This window comes from Notamacropus eugenii, chromosome 2 (genome assembly GCF_028372415.1).
Source record: "Notamacropus eugenii isolate mMacEug1 chromosome 2, mMacEug1.pri_v2, whole genome shotgun sequence".
Taxonomy (NCBI): Eukaryota; Metazoa; Chordata; class Mammalia; order Diprotodontia; family Macropodidae; genus Notamacropus; species Notamacropus eugenii.
The window spans coordinates 99340699-99353851 of record NC_092873.1 but is presented as its reverse complement, the minus strand read 5'-3'; the positions used below and the strand labels follow the sequence as shown (position 1 = coordinate 99353851).

The window sequence follows — 13153 nt, the reverse complement described above, 5'->3', positions numbered from 1 at the left end:
TAGAGTCCTCCTTCAATCCAAGATTGTCATAAAGAAGTTAATCATCTCTCTCTTTGGCTATAATCTCCCAACTAGCTACAAATCTGTCTAAGTGTTGTATCATCCAGTCCATATTTTTCTATCATTTCTACCGGTACATGATGAAAAGCTTTATCAAATCAAACTTTATCAAATCCAGATATATAGTTTATGTCATTTCCCTAATCTATTGATTAGCTACCCTGTCAGAAAAGATAATGAATTTATTTTGACAAAATTTCTATTTAGACCTTTCTTGGCTTCTGGTGATCCCTGCTTCTCATTCAAAAGTCTCATAAGCTCTCTCTTCTCTCCCAGATTTTTACTGGGGATTAACACCTCTCTGGTTCTTAGAATTTGCTTTTTCACCCTTTCAGAAATTCAGAACATTAGACCACCATGAGTTTTTTGACCTCTTTGCCATTCCCTAGGATTCCTCAAAGATTGTTGATAACTGTTCTTCCATTTTATCTGCAACTTTTGCAATACTCTAGGTTATATAATCTGACTAAATCCCTAGATTCAAGAGGATTTTGAGAGATATCATAATGTAAGGGAAAGACCAGGCTTTGGACACAGGAGACAACAAGGGACAAATCCTATTATTACTAGTTATCCTTACTAGTCACTATTACCTAAACTTACTAGTGACCCTCAACTTCTCTAAACATCAGTTTTCTCATCTGTAAAATGGGGATATTTAACATGGTTGTTCTGAGAATCTAATGAGACATTGTTTATAAAAATGCTTTGAGAATCTTAAAAGTCTATATAAATATCAGCTATTTAAAGCATCTACAGTGTTTTCCTACTATCTCCTTTCCTATCAGGCTTTAATTCCCTTATAATCATGTTTGTTTTGCATTTTCTAGCTTGAAAATAAATATTCTCTTTAGTAGAAAAGATGAAAGTACAATAAAAGTTGAGTAGTGCTGCTTTCTCTCTATTGTTTATTAACACTAAACTACAACAAACAATGAATTAATCTCAATCTGATCTATCAATTAACATTTATAAAGTACCTACTATGTTCCTAACACTTGGTTAAGTGTCTTGTTCTTCCTTTGAACATACCTACAAACTCCAAACCCTTTTTAAGGGTCTTAGAATTATTCACAAACCCATTTCACATCCCGTCCGTATATAATCAGCAAGGCAAAGTGGCTGAACTATGAAGAGGAGAAACATTTATACAGCATCAGCTAAGTGCCAGGGGCTGTGCTAAAGCACTTTACAAATACCATTTCATTTGTTCCTCCCAAAAATCCTTGGAAGTAAGTGCTTTTGTGATTCCCCATTTTTTCAGTTGAGGAAACTGAAACCTGAACAAAGGTGAAGTGACTTGCTCAGGGTCACACAGCTAGTATATATGGATATATTTGATTTGAAGTTTTCCTGATTCTAGATCTAACATTCTACCAAGGGGTGAGGAACCTATGGCCTCGAGGCCACATGTGACCCTCTATGTCCTCAAGTGTGGCCCTTTGTTAAAAGGCCACACTTCAGGACCTAGAGGGATTTGTGCTACGAAGTTTGGGTTCAGTCAAAGGGTCACAGCTGAAGACTTAGAGGGCTACTTGTGGCCTCGAGGTCACAGGTTCTCCACCCAGTCTATCCCGTGCAGTACCTAACTATCTCAATTACAGAAGTGAAGACAGAAGAAAACCATATTATCAAGAGTCTTAACAAGGCCACCAGCTCTTCTCCTAATCAAAGCCCATTGGTTGACAGTAGATAAAACTCAGATACCAAGAACTTTTGGCCTGGATCTTAGAGTTGTTCGTTAAAACAATCAAAGAGAGAAAACCAGATGGAACTGTTTGAAGGCAAAGCAATGTGGTTCTGGGGAATCTTGTATTAGTCTTGGGTGACTTTCCCTGTATGTCTGTATCTGGGGAAATCCTTTGTACCAGGCTATAGCGCTAGCTGCCTAAGCTATTGGGCATGGAGGAACTGAAGGTTTCAGGTAATAATGACTATGACACCAGTCCAATAACATCTTTTTGAGGTTTATTTTTTGGGGGGGACAGGAACACCTGTGTTAGAAGTTATGGAAGCTTGGTAATCAGACTCTTGGGACCCTGATGTCCCTTTTCCATCAACATGCAAGTCTATATCTCTTTGAAATAGAGGGTTGCTATGTTTGCCATGCAGTTCCTTCTGAGAACTTTCTATTATATCTGTTCTGAACAGAGCATATCTTTTCATTTATTTCAGTTGTGAGTCTAAAAGGGCCAAGTGCATTTGTTCAACATAAAGCTTTCAACGTCCCTCCTAATAGGTAAAAAAGACCTTGGATCTCACATAAACCTTTGCTTTATACTTTTTTGGATGGATTTTATCCCAAAATATGTATCCTACAGTTTTGTATATTGTAGTTATCTATATTTATGTTATGATGCTACTAGACTGTTAACTAGAGGAGAGTATAAATCTTACCAAAAATTTGTATTTTGCCCCATTCACAGCGGGTGATTAAAAATATTTGCTAAATGTTTATAGCAGCTCATTTTGTGGTGGCTAAGAATTGGAGATCAAAGGGATGCCTATCAATTGGGGAATGACTAAACAAGCTGTGTAATATGATTGCAATGAAATATCATTGTGCTATAAGAAATGCAGGCAGGATTGTTTCAGAAAAACCTGGAAAGACTTACATGAACTGATACAGAGTGAAGTGAACAGAACCAGGAGAACATGGTTCACAATAACAGTATTGTTTAAGGAAGAACTGTGAATGACTTAGCTATTATCAGCAATACAATGATCCAAGACAATCCTAAAGGACTAATGATGAAGCATGCTCTCTGCCTCCAGAGAAAGAACTGATATTGTTTGAATACAGACCAAAGCATGCTTTTTTTTTTTACTTTCTTTTTTTTCTATTATTCAAGTCTTCTTGTGCAAAATAACTAATATGGAAATGTTATATATAATTGCACATTTATAATCTATATCTGTTTATGATCTCAGGGAGAGGCAAGGGGAGGAAAAGAGGGATAAAATTTGGAGCTTAAAACTTTAATAAAAATGTTTAAAAATTTTGTGAATATTTGAGTGAATTGTAATTATTATATTGTTAGTTATAGAAGTAGTAGATCCTACTGTACATGTATAACCTTTATCATCAAATTGCTTGCCTTCTCATTGAGGGGGGAGAGAAAGGAGGAAAGGAGAAAACATAAAAACTCAATTTTTAAAAATGTTAAAAATCATTTTTACATGTAATTAGGAAAAATAAAATATTTGAACATTATAAAAAAGAAGCAGTAGGTCCTAAATGATAAAAATACTTCTTATATAAAATAGCCCATCTCCTGTATTCTACCTTCCTCTACCCCACCTATTTTTCACAAATGATAGATAATTCAATGCCATGCACAGTTTAGGACAGGAAGTATGTGTGTGTGTGTTGTGGACTTCTGGTGATGGCGAATAAATGCAAAGAGAACTCAAGATCACAGTGGTAAAAACTAGTATGCTAACACATGTAAGTAACCTTTACCCAGCTTTCATTAACAACTGGGACTATTTCAAAATTGTATGGGCTACCTTTTGACATAATGAGTTTCCCTTCAAGAGGGATCTTCAAGGAAAGCCACTGATCAGGCATGTTGGAGAAAGGATTCTTTTGGGTGGGTCTAAGTGGGACTGGATGATCTCTGAGCTCCTTCCCAACTCTGAGATTCCATGCTTCTGGAGTTCTAAGTTAGTGTAATGGCAGAGACAGATGCTAGACCTGTAATTTCTTTGGTATAGGCAACTCACAGGTGAGTCAACTCCCTCTACCAATGAGGGGGACACTTTCAAGTGTTAGATAATTGCCTAGAACACTGGGAGGCCAAGTAGCTTGTAGGCGATCACACATAGCTAATAGGTGTCATAGACAAGACTTGAAACTGGATATTTCTGGCTCCGAGGTCAGCTCTTTGTCTACCATGCAACAAGGTATCTCGTGTTTAGACCTGGCATTCATTTTGTCTGTATCTCATGATCTTTAGATTGGCAAGTAGACATCTAATACCATAAATGTTGTTTTAGACCCTCTTCCAAGTTCTTTTATTTTGCCATTATCCTTCTTTCTGTACTACCTAATGTCCTTCTGGGGGCGATCACCAATTGTCCTGACCTGTGTCTTCCACTGGACTCTGAATTTCTCTGGAGAAGAAAGTGAGGCTGATGACTTTGCACACCCTTGCCTCACTTAAATCTAATTCACTTATATGTCAAGACATCACCTTTCTGATGTCATTCATTCTCTTTGAGAACAAAGCATAAGCAACAATTGTCCTTCCATGGTGTCCAGTTTTACTTGGTCTTTTTGTTTCTGTGCTCCTCAACATTCAACTTCAAGCCCTCTTGTTCAGGTTGACAAGCCTCTGGTCAAATCCTTCCTTCTTAGCCTTTCTGAGAAAAGCTCTAGTTCATTATTCTGGTATCTTGATAAGGTCCAAGGTGCAAGAAACCAAAGATGTTTTATTCCTTGTGAGATTGCACAGCAGACAGATTGCCAAACCTGGAGTCAGGAAGAAATTTGAGTCTAAATCCAGCCTCAGACACTTATTAGATGTGTGACTATAGACGAGTCACTTAATCTCTGTTTGACTCAGTTTTTTCACCTGTAAAATGGGGATAACAGCACCTACTTCCCAGAGATGTTCTGAAAATAAATATGACAATATTTGTAAAGCACTCAGCACATAGTAGCATATAAGACATGTAAGTGTTGGCTTCTACTTCTACAACACCATCTATGTAGTCACTTGTTCTTTCTCCACATCATTCCTTCTCTTCCAAAAGTCAACCTTGAATTGAAAGAAAAGATGAAAATATCACCTGTAGCCGTGAAATCCCTCAGTTTCCTTCTGAAGATTTAAAAGTTACCAATAATATAGTCTAAGATTACTCTAGCAATATATCTATTTATCCATTTATTTGCTTGTTTGTTTATTTGTAGATGCATATGATCAGCGTGGTATACTGGAAAGAAAACTGACTTTGAAATCGAGACCTGGATTCAAGTCTTGCCTCTGAAACATATTGGTTATGTTCTCTGGATTAATTCATATAATCTCTCAGTGCCATGGAACAGAGGTGTCATACACAGAGAAATGTATCTTGACATATATTAAAATGTAATTGGGAAATATTTTTAAATAAGTAAAAATACAATAAAACATTGATAACATTACATTTGGAAAGCTAGACTCTATGAAGCATACAGGGATACTTGTGTACAGATTAGTGGCCCCCATTTCTAGGTGAGTTTACATTCATGCTCTGGGATTCTATATAAGACTAGACATTTAAGGGAAATTACCAACTTGCTTTGGTGAAAGGAATTTCCTCTCTGAAAGTTCCTTATAACAATGACATCACAGATCCAGTTTCTATCCCACTCCTATGGGATCATGGAATTTAGAAGTGGAATGGACCTTAGATATTGTAAGGTCCTGAGGACAGAACTGGGATACTGGCATGAGTCAAAAGAAGAAGATAGTAGTTAATAAGACTGATAGGTCTTTGTAGGCTCTGTCTCATATGTACATATCTATATACACACATATATACATACATATATATGTCCCATATATCTGTCCTATGTATACATATATATGTGTTTATATATACATATGTATGTGTTTATATATACATATATATATGATATAGATGACCAAAACTCTTCTCTTGTTGATGGGACTAATCCTAGTAACAATAACTTGATTCAGTTATTACTTTTGATTCTTTCTTATTGGTCCACAAAATGAGATGCTGTTTTTCCAAAAAGATGTCTAGATTTGCTGTCCATGGGGAAAAAAAACTGTCTAGCTGTATTGGTCTAGACAGTTTGCTCGTTGTTCTTTCTCCCCCTTCCCCCTTCCTAAAACAAGTATGTTATGATCATTTTTTGCCTCTGGGACTTTGGGTGTGTTATCCTATTGCTTAGAATGCCTCCTCTCACTTGTCCAGATCTTCCTCATCCTTCAAAGGCTACCTTCCAAGAAATCTTTCTTGACTGCTCTGGACTTCTATATTCCAAAGACTTTTGGACTCTGCACTAAAGTTTTCTTCTTAGAAATTGTTTTCCATTTTGTTTAATGTGCATTTCTCCCCAAATTGATATAAGTTCCATGAGGACAGGAATCTTGTTTTTCAAAGTTTCTGTATGTTTGATAATATAACATAATAACTATTGCTTATTGACTATTAATGGTGAAGTTGCACTGGAAACCATAGGATGAGAAAGTATTAGGGAATCAACAATTTTTTTTTCTGTATCTACTACATTTCACGCATTATGCTAGGTTGGTTGGTTGCGGTCCTTTGTGCTAAAAGAGGTCCAAAATATTATCACTTTGTCAGGGTCAAGGTACAGTATGTCAGACTATGGGTGACGACCAATATGAGCTTGGAAGACCTTATCACAGGTAGGGTGCAAATAGTCCATATGAACATTTGGAGTGAAGATGTCTCTAATTTGCATATCTCAAGTCTCTTTTGAGCTAATGTAATTCTACCTCACTCATAGAGCATAGTGACTTCTTTCATGTAAGCACACCATGCTCAGTGATCCTGTGTTAGTGCCTCCCGTGTCTCAAATCAGTTCCAAAGTTCTTAGAGAGACATTGAGTGTGTCCTTGTAACACATCTTATGACCTCTGTATGAGTTCTCCATTAAATAGTCTTTTGGGCAAATGTACTTTTGGGATTCAAACAGCATAGTCAGCCCTTCAGAGCTGCACTCTCTGCAGCAGAATTTGAATGTCCAAAAGTTATTATAGGTACTGGGGTGGGGTGGGGGGGAAGAACATGATGGTAAAGTGGTAAAGGGAGATGGTTGATATGATCATAGAAAGCAAATGGTAGATAATATAAAATAATGAGGCATTACTGTGTTGAATGAAGTACAAAATCATGTCCATACACTGTTAATGCTTTACAAATTGTGAGGAAGTTTCCCTGATGGGACCACATAAGGCGGTTCATCATTGCTTGGCTAAATAACACCCATGTCTGTGGTAGCTTTTAAAAAGCTAAGTCTGCCAGGCCTAGAAGTAGTTGAAAAATAGTTTAAAGTAGAAGCATCTTTGTGGTGTTACCCCATAACCTCATCATGGTACAACAGTTTAGGAAAGATGATTTGGTCCATTCTCCTGCTTTCTGGTGGGATGACAGTAAAGTCAGGTGATCAGATAATAATCTCCCTCCATCATCCATTCCAGACCTGCTGGACAAAGATCTTCAGTTACCCTTTCATCCTCTTAATTTCCCTTGTTCAAGAAACTTCTTGCTATTCGGTTGTTTCCAACTCTTTGAGGCCCATATGGGGTCTTCTTGGCAAAGATACTTGAGAGGTTTACCATTTCCTTTTCCATCTCATTTTACAGATGAGGAAACCAAGGCAAAAAGGGTGAGTGAATTGTCCAGGTTCATAGTTAGTAAGTGCCTGAGGTCAGATTTGAATTCAGGAAGATGAGTCTTCCTGACTCCAGGTGTGGCGCTCTGTGCACTATGGTGTCATCTATCTGTCCCTCATATATATAAACCCATTTCCCTCATTCTTCCCACCACCTGTGCCCTGTACCTGGAATACATTACCTCCTTAGCTCCACCTCTTAGAAGCTCCAGCTCCCTTTAGAGTTCACCTACACTGTTGATGTCCCATCTCCCCTTCCAATTTTTCTGCCATAGAATGTATATTCCTTGAAGGCAGAGATTGTTCCATTTTACATTTGTATCCCCAGTGCTTAATAAATACCTATGGATTGATTTTTAAAAAGTGATGAAATGGGTTTAGGGAACTATTGGTCTGTTATTTAAGCACCAGTTTAGCTGAGTTCAGAGAGGCTCATTTATTATCAGGCTGACCACAGGTTTACTTAAAGACATTCAGGGTTACAATCTGTTTTGTAGGGAGTTAAGTTACAGATCCTTAAAGCATGAAAGTACTGATTAAATAACCACCAGTAATTAAATAGGGAATGGGATATGCCTGGGAAAGCTCATTTTTCACAGAGATACATTCTGCCATTAGAGAGTCCCCAGTCTGATGGAGGAGACACTCCCAGAATGGCCTGTTAGCACAGGTTATTTGATCTACTTTACTAAAGGAAAGACAGCTTTCAAAGGGGTCAACAATCTTATTTTAATTACATTTACTAGTTTAGGGGAAAGGTCAGCACCCTGAACCTGGAGAAAATGCAAGCAGAGAAATTAACACAAAGATCAACAGACAGGGCTTCCACTGCCTGAATAAAGTAATACAGCTACCTACATCCATCACTGGATAGGAGAACACAAACCTCTGAGTCAGTGGCAGGGGGGGGGGTGGGGGGGCTCTTAACAAATGACTTCTCAGAGTCCCATCCAGGGAATCAAAATCCTTTTCATAAGCAAACCCCCAAAGTAAAAATACCAGTCTCCCAGCATATATAATAAAGACTCAGCTCCTGATTGGCTCAGAACCAGTAGGCACGAAACCTACCATGATTCACCACAGCTGTGAATTATCAGGGTTCAAAAGAGATGAATCCTTCAGATATTTTCAATGACCCTGGGAAACTGAACTCCAGAAAGAAAACAACAAAAAAATTCTACTTTTCTTGGGCTTACAAGGGTCTGCTCTCAATGAACTCCCAGTGAGAAAGGGATTGGCAGTTGGGGGTGGGAAGAAAAGACTCAGTGCTTGCTCTTGGGAAGCTCTGAGTCTAATGAGAAAGACAGATTGCTTGCCCTAAGGAAGCCCTAAGTCTGATGTGCCCTGGTCTGTAAACAAACAAATAAGGCTATAGTTCAAACATATATGATAAAACCAAGTGTAGAAACCCTGATTAATTTTGTTGTTGATTCATTTCAGTCTTGTCTGACTCTTTGTGACTCCCATTTTGAGGTTTTTCATGGTAAAGATATTAGAGCAGTTTGCCATCTTCAGTTTATTTTACAGATGAGAAAATTAAGGCAAGCAGAGTTAAGTGACTTACCCAGGGTCACCAGGCTAGCAAGTGTCTGAGGCCCTATTTGAACTCAGGAAGATGAGTCTTCTTAATTCCAGGCCCAGACAAGCACTCTAGCCATTGTGCCATCTAGCAGCTTTCTGATTAATTTACTAGTGCCTGAAGGAGTAAAAGAAATATTGCTACAAATATATTTGGAAGCCAAAGAGTTCTCCTTCTGTCTGGAATACAGAAGGGCAGCCCTACCTTGGAGGCAGGGGCTTAGTTGTAGTTGACCTACAAACAAATGAGGGAGGAGTGGAGGTCTGAGAATTGTGAGTTTCTTTACCTAACAGGGCTTAATAATTTTAGGTTTTTGAAAGCAGCTAAGTGTACAAGGAACCATATTATCAGGTGCTTTGTTCCTCCCTCTCCAGCCCTCCAATTACCAGTGTTGACTCTGCCTCCCACATACTGGGGGGTAGAGATCACTTACCTGGTATCTTGAAGCTTCTCTCCCAGAGCTGCCCATGCATAGAACTACTTTTATCCTGCCCTGATTTACATGGGCCTGTGCCTGCCCACCTGCTCTCAAACACCTGTTCTTCATAAGTCTTCCTCAGGACCCAGCTGAGGAAAAGGGCTCGAGGCAACTAATAAAAGAGAGAAATCGAGGGAGAAAAAAGGAAGAGCTAAGGTTGTAAGCATGTGAATCAATACAAGGTCTCCATCAGTATTTGTGATTACTTATATATTCCTCCATCTATGTATTGTGTCTATGGCTCTACCTTGCAGGGTTGCTATGAGCAAAGTGCTTCATAAACCTCAGAGTGCTTCAGAAATGTATGATTGGTATAAGTGTCCGTGTATGTATATCTGTGAATATCTTTCTGTATGTGTTTGAGGGTGTGGGTGGGTAGGGGATGGGAGATTCTATGCTTTTCTTCTCCTTATCTTCCCATTTTAAGCTCTACTGATGCCATGGAGTGCTACATGATGTGGCCCACCCAGGAGTCCCCCTATCTAGGAAGTCCTACTTCTCAACCGTCCATCTTTCTCCCCCAAGGTGTCCTGCTCCTCTTTTCCATTATTCCACTTTAAAGTTCCTAAGGGTACTAGATAAGAGGATCTTTAGACTTGGTTGTTCAGTCATTTCCAACTCTTCATCACTCCTGATTTTCTTTTTTTTTCCTTGTTAAATAGTTGTTTATTGGAAAAAGTGGCCTGAGGAGGGGTCACTAGATTCACCAGAGAGCAACAATGCCACACAAATTAGGAGTGATGGGAGAGGTCAGCAAAAAGTTCTGGAATCTCAGCCTCTTCCTGGACTGTGAGGGATGGCCTGGAGTGTTAGGGCATACCCAGGTGGAAGGCCTTGACTTAAGTTAGTAGGCATGGTTAGAGATAAAGAGAGACTCGCTGGCTGCAGCTCCTGACTTTCCACTTGGAGTATACTTGCCTTGAGCAGCTTGGCTGTTGGCTGTGGCCCACTTAATATATTCCTCTTCGGCAGCCTTGACATTTTCCTTCTTTCCACTCCAGGTCTTGAGGGCAGATGCCTGCAGGACTCGGCCATAAGAGAAGGTCAGGGCCCATGGCATGTGCAAGGGGCAAGTATTGATGGCATGGAGATTGATGGAGGCATCCTCTTTACTCTGACCCCCAGAGAGGAAGGTGATACCAGTGACTGCAGGAGGCACAGTCCGGCAAAGAGCAGTTATAGTTGCCATTGCAATCTCCTCAGGTGAATATTTCTGGGTACAGGCATGGCCAGGGGTGACCATGTTAGGCTTCAGCAAGGTCCCTTCCAGATAGATATGGTGGTCACTCAGAGCTTTGTAGACAGCAGCCAGGACCTTCTCAGTGACATACTGACAACACTTCAGATCATGTTCTCCATCAGGGAGGATCTCTGGCTCCACGATGGGGACAATGCCATTCTGCTGGCAAATGCTCGCATATTGGGCCAGCACATTGGCATTCTCTATGATGGCAACTGAGGAAGGTGTATGATCCCCAATCTTCAGTACACAGCTCCACTTGGCAAAGTCAGCTCCATCCTTCTTATACTGGGCACAGCCCTCACTCAGCCCATCCAGACCTTGGGTGGTAGTCTCACCATTGGTCCCTGCCAGAGGCACTACACCTTTGTCCACCTTGATGCCCACAATGCCACCCTTATCCTTTATGACTTTGGAGAAGGGACGACCATCATCAGCTTTCTGGTAGAGTGTCTCATGGAAAAAGATAACACCTCCAATACAGGGGTTCACTCGATCATCTGCTGTCAGAAGCAACTGCCTATAGAGGCTCTGATTTTCCTCTGTGTTCTCAGTTCCAATGGACCACAGCCACTTTGCAATGCTACCAGTGGACTCCTCTGCTGCCAAGATTCCCTCGCCTGGAGCAACAATTCAGTGAGCTATATCAGACAATTCTTTCTTTTGCTCTGGTATCAATGCTGGGTATTGGTGAGGCATGTTTTCCTTGGCTGGGCTGGTAGTTTCCAGCAGAAAGCAGACCTGTTATGGTCGAGAACCAAACTTCTGCCTTCTCCTGATTTTCTTGACAGAGATATTGGAGTAGTTTACAATTTTCTTTTCCAACTCATTTTACAGATGAGGAAACTGAGGCAAATAGGGTTATGTGATTTGCCCAGTGTCACACAACTAGTAAGTATTGGAGGCTAGATTTGAACTCAGGAAGATGAGGCTTCCTGACTCCTGGCCTAGCACTCTATCTACTGCAATGCCCCTTAGCTACCCTGTCTTTAGACCTAAAGGGAGTTGAAGGCTCTAAAGTTTCAGGGTTCTGAACTCCCCTACTTCTTTCTCCTGCATTCTACCCCTATTCCCTGTGCTCCATTCTTCTTCCTTGATCTCCCTGCCCTGTATCTGGGAGTTACCATGGCAGTAGATAGAATACTGGACAAGAAAGCAAGAGTCCTGTATTCTATATACAAACTCCACAGATCTAGAATGAAAGACAAACTGCTTGGCCGCTGAAACCTCCTTGGTGATATTGGGGGACATAGTGAAGCACAAGCTGACTAGATATTGACACACAGTCAACAGTTCTGTTTTCCATCTTCCCCCAAGTTTTGCTGCTATCTAACTGTGTGACCCTGGGCAAGTCACTTCACCCTGTTTGTCTCAGTTTTCTCATCTGTAAAATGACCTGAAGAAGAAATGGCAAGCTACTCCAGTATCATTGCCAAGAAAATCCCAAATGGGGTCATGAAGAGTTGGACATGACTGAAAACAAACAACAATATTATCTATAAAATGAGAAAGTAGGCCTATGGGTTGGTAATGGCTAGAGTCCCTTCCATCTTCCTTTCAGGGTTCCCCCTCTTGTTGAGATCTTGAAAATGTCTTTAAAATCATTGTGTTCAACTTGGATTTCCCCTGTATGCTCTGGGGCTGGCCCAGCTGCTCTTTCTATCCCAATTTCTATCTCCTTAATTATGACTTGTATGAAAGAAGTTATATAGAAGCTATGGTCAAGGATATGTATGATTAGAAATGGAAATAGATTAGGCACGTATCAAGTGTTGCACTGGTATCTATGAAATGTTAAAAGATCCAGATATGTAATATGTCTCTAGCATGCAGGATGGATTTTCTGCAAAAGATGTAAGGGTTCTGGTTGGCTGCCTTGTAAAAGTCATTGAAGGAAGGATTATTTCATATCTTGTATTTGTATCCACAGTAACTTATATATAGTAGGTGCTTAAAAATGCTTATTGATTGATTGAAAAGTATGTATCAGGTGGGATAAAAGTCCAAACACATAAGGTTCTCTCACCCTTTCCTTTTCAACTTGTTCCTTCTCTAAAGCTTGTGACTTTGATGGATCTATGAACTCATTTGTATAGGCTTTATCTTGATCAGATATATATTCTTGTCAATCAATCAACAAGAATCTATTAAGCATCTACTATGTGACAGTCACTGTGGATACAAATATAAGAAATGAAGCAATATTTACTTGTAAAGAGATTACATTCTCACAAGGGCCCTTAAATCCTGCATGGAAGATACAACTTACATGACTGGAAGGGACCTTAGAGGTTATCTTCTCAAAACCTCTGACCTTATAGATGAGGAAATTGAGGACCATACATGAAGTGCCTTGCCCAAAGTCACATAGGCAATAGGTGGTAGAGACGGAATTTGAATTCAGTTCCTCTGACTCCAAAT

The 13153-nt window shown here is 39.8% G+C and overlaps 1 pseudogene; it reads right to left on the bottom strand.

Annotated features, from left to right (window-relative positions):
* Positions 1-10272: 10272 nt before the first annotated feature.
* Positions 10273-11515, bottom strand: LOC140523636 (fructose-bisphosphate aldolase A pseudogene; annotated as a pseudogene).
* Between the last annotated feature and the right edge of the window lie 1638 nt (positions 11516-13153).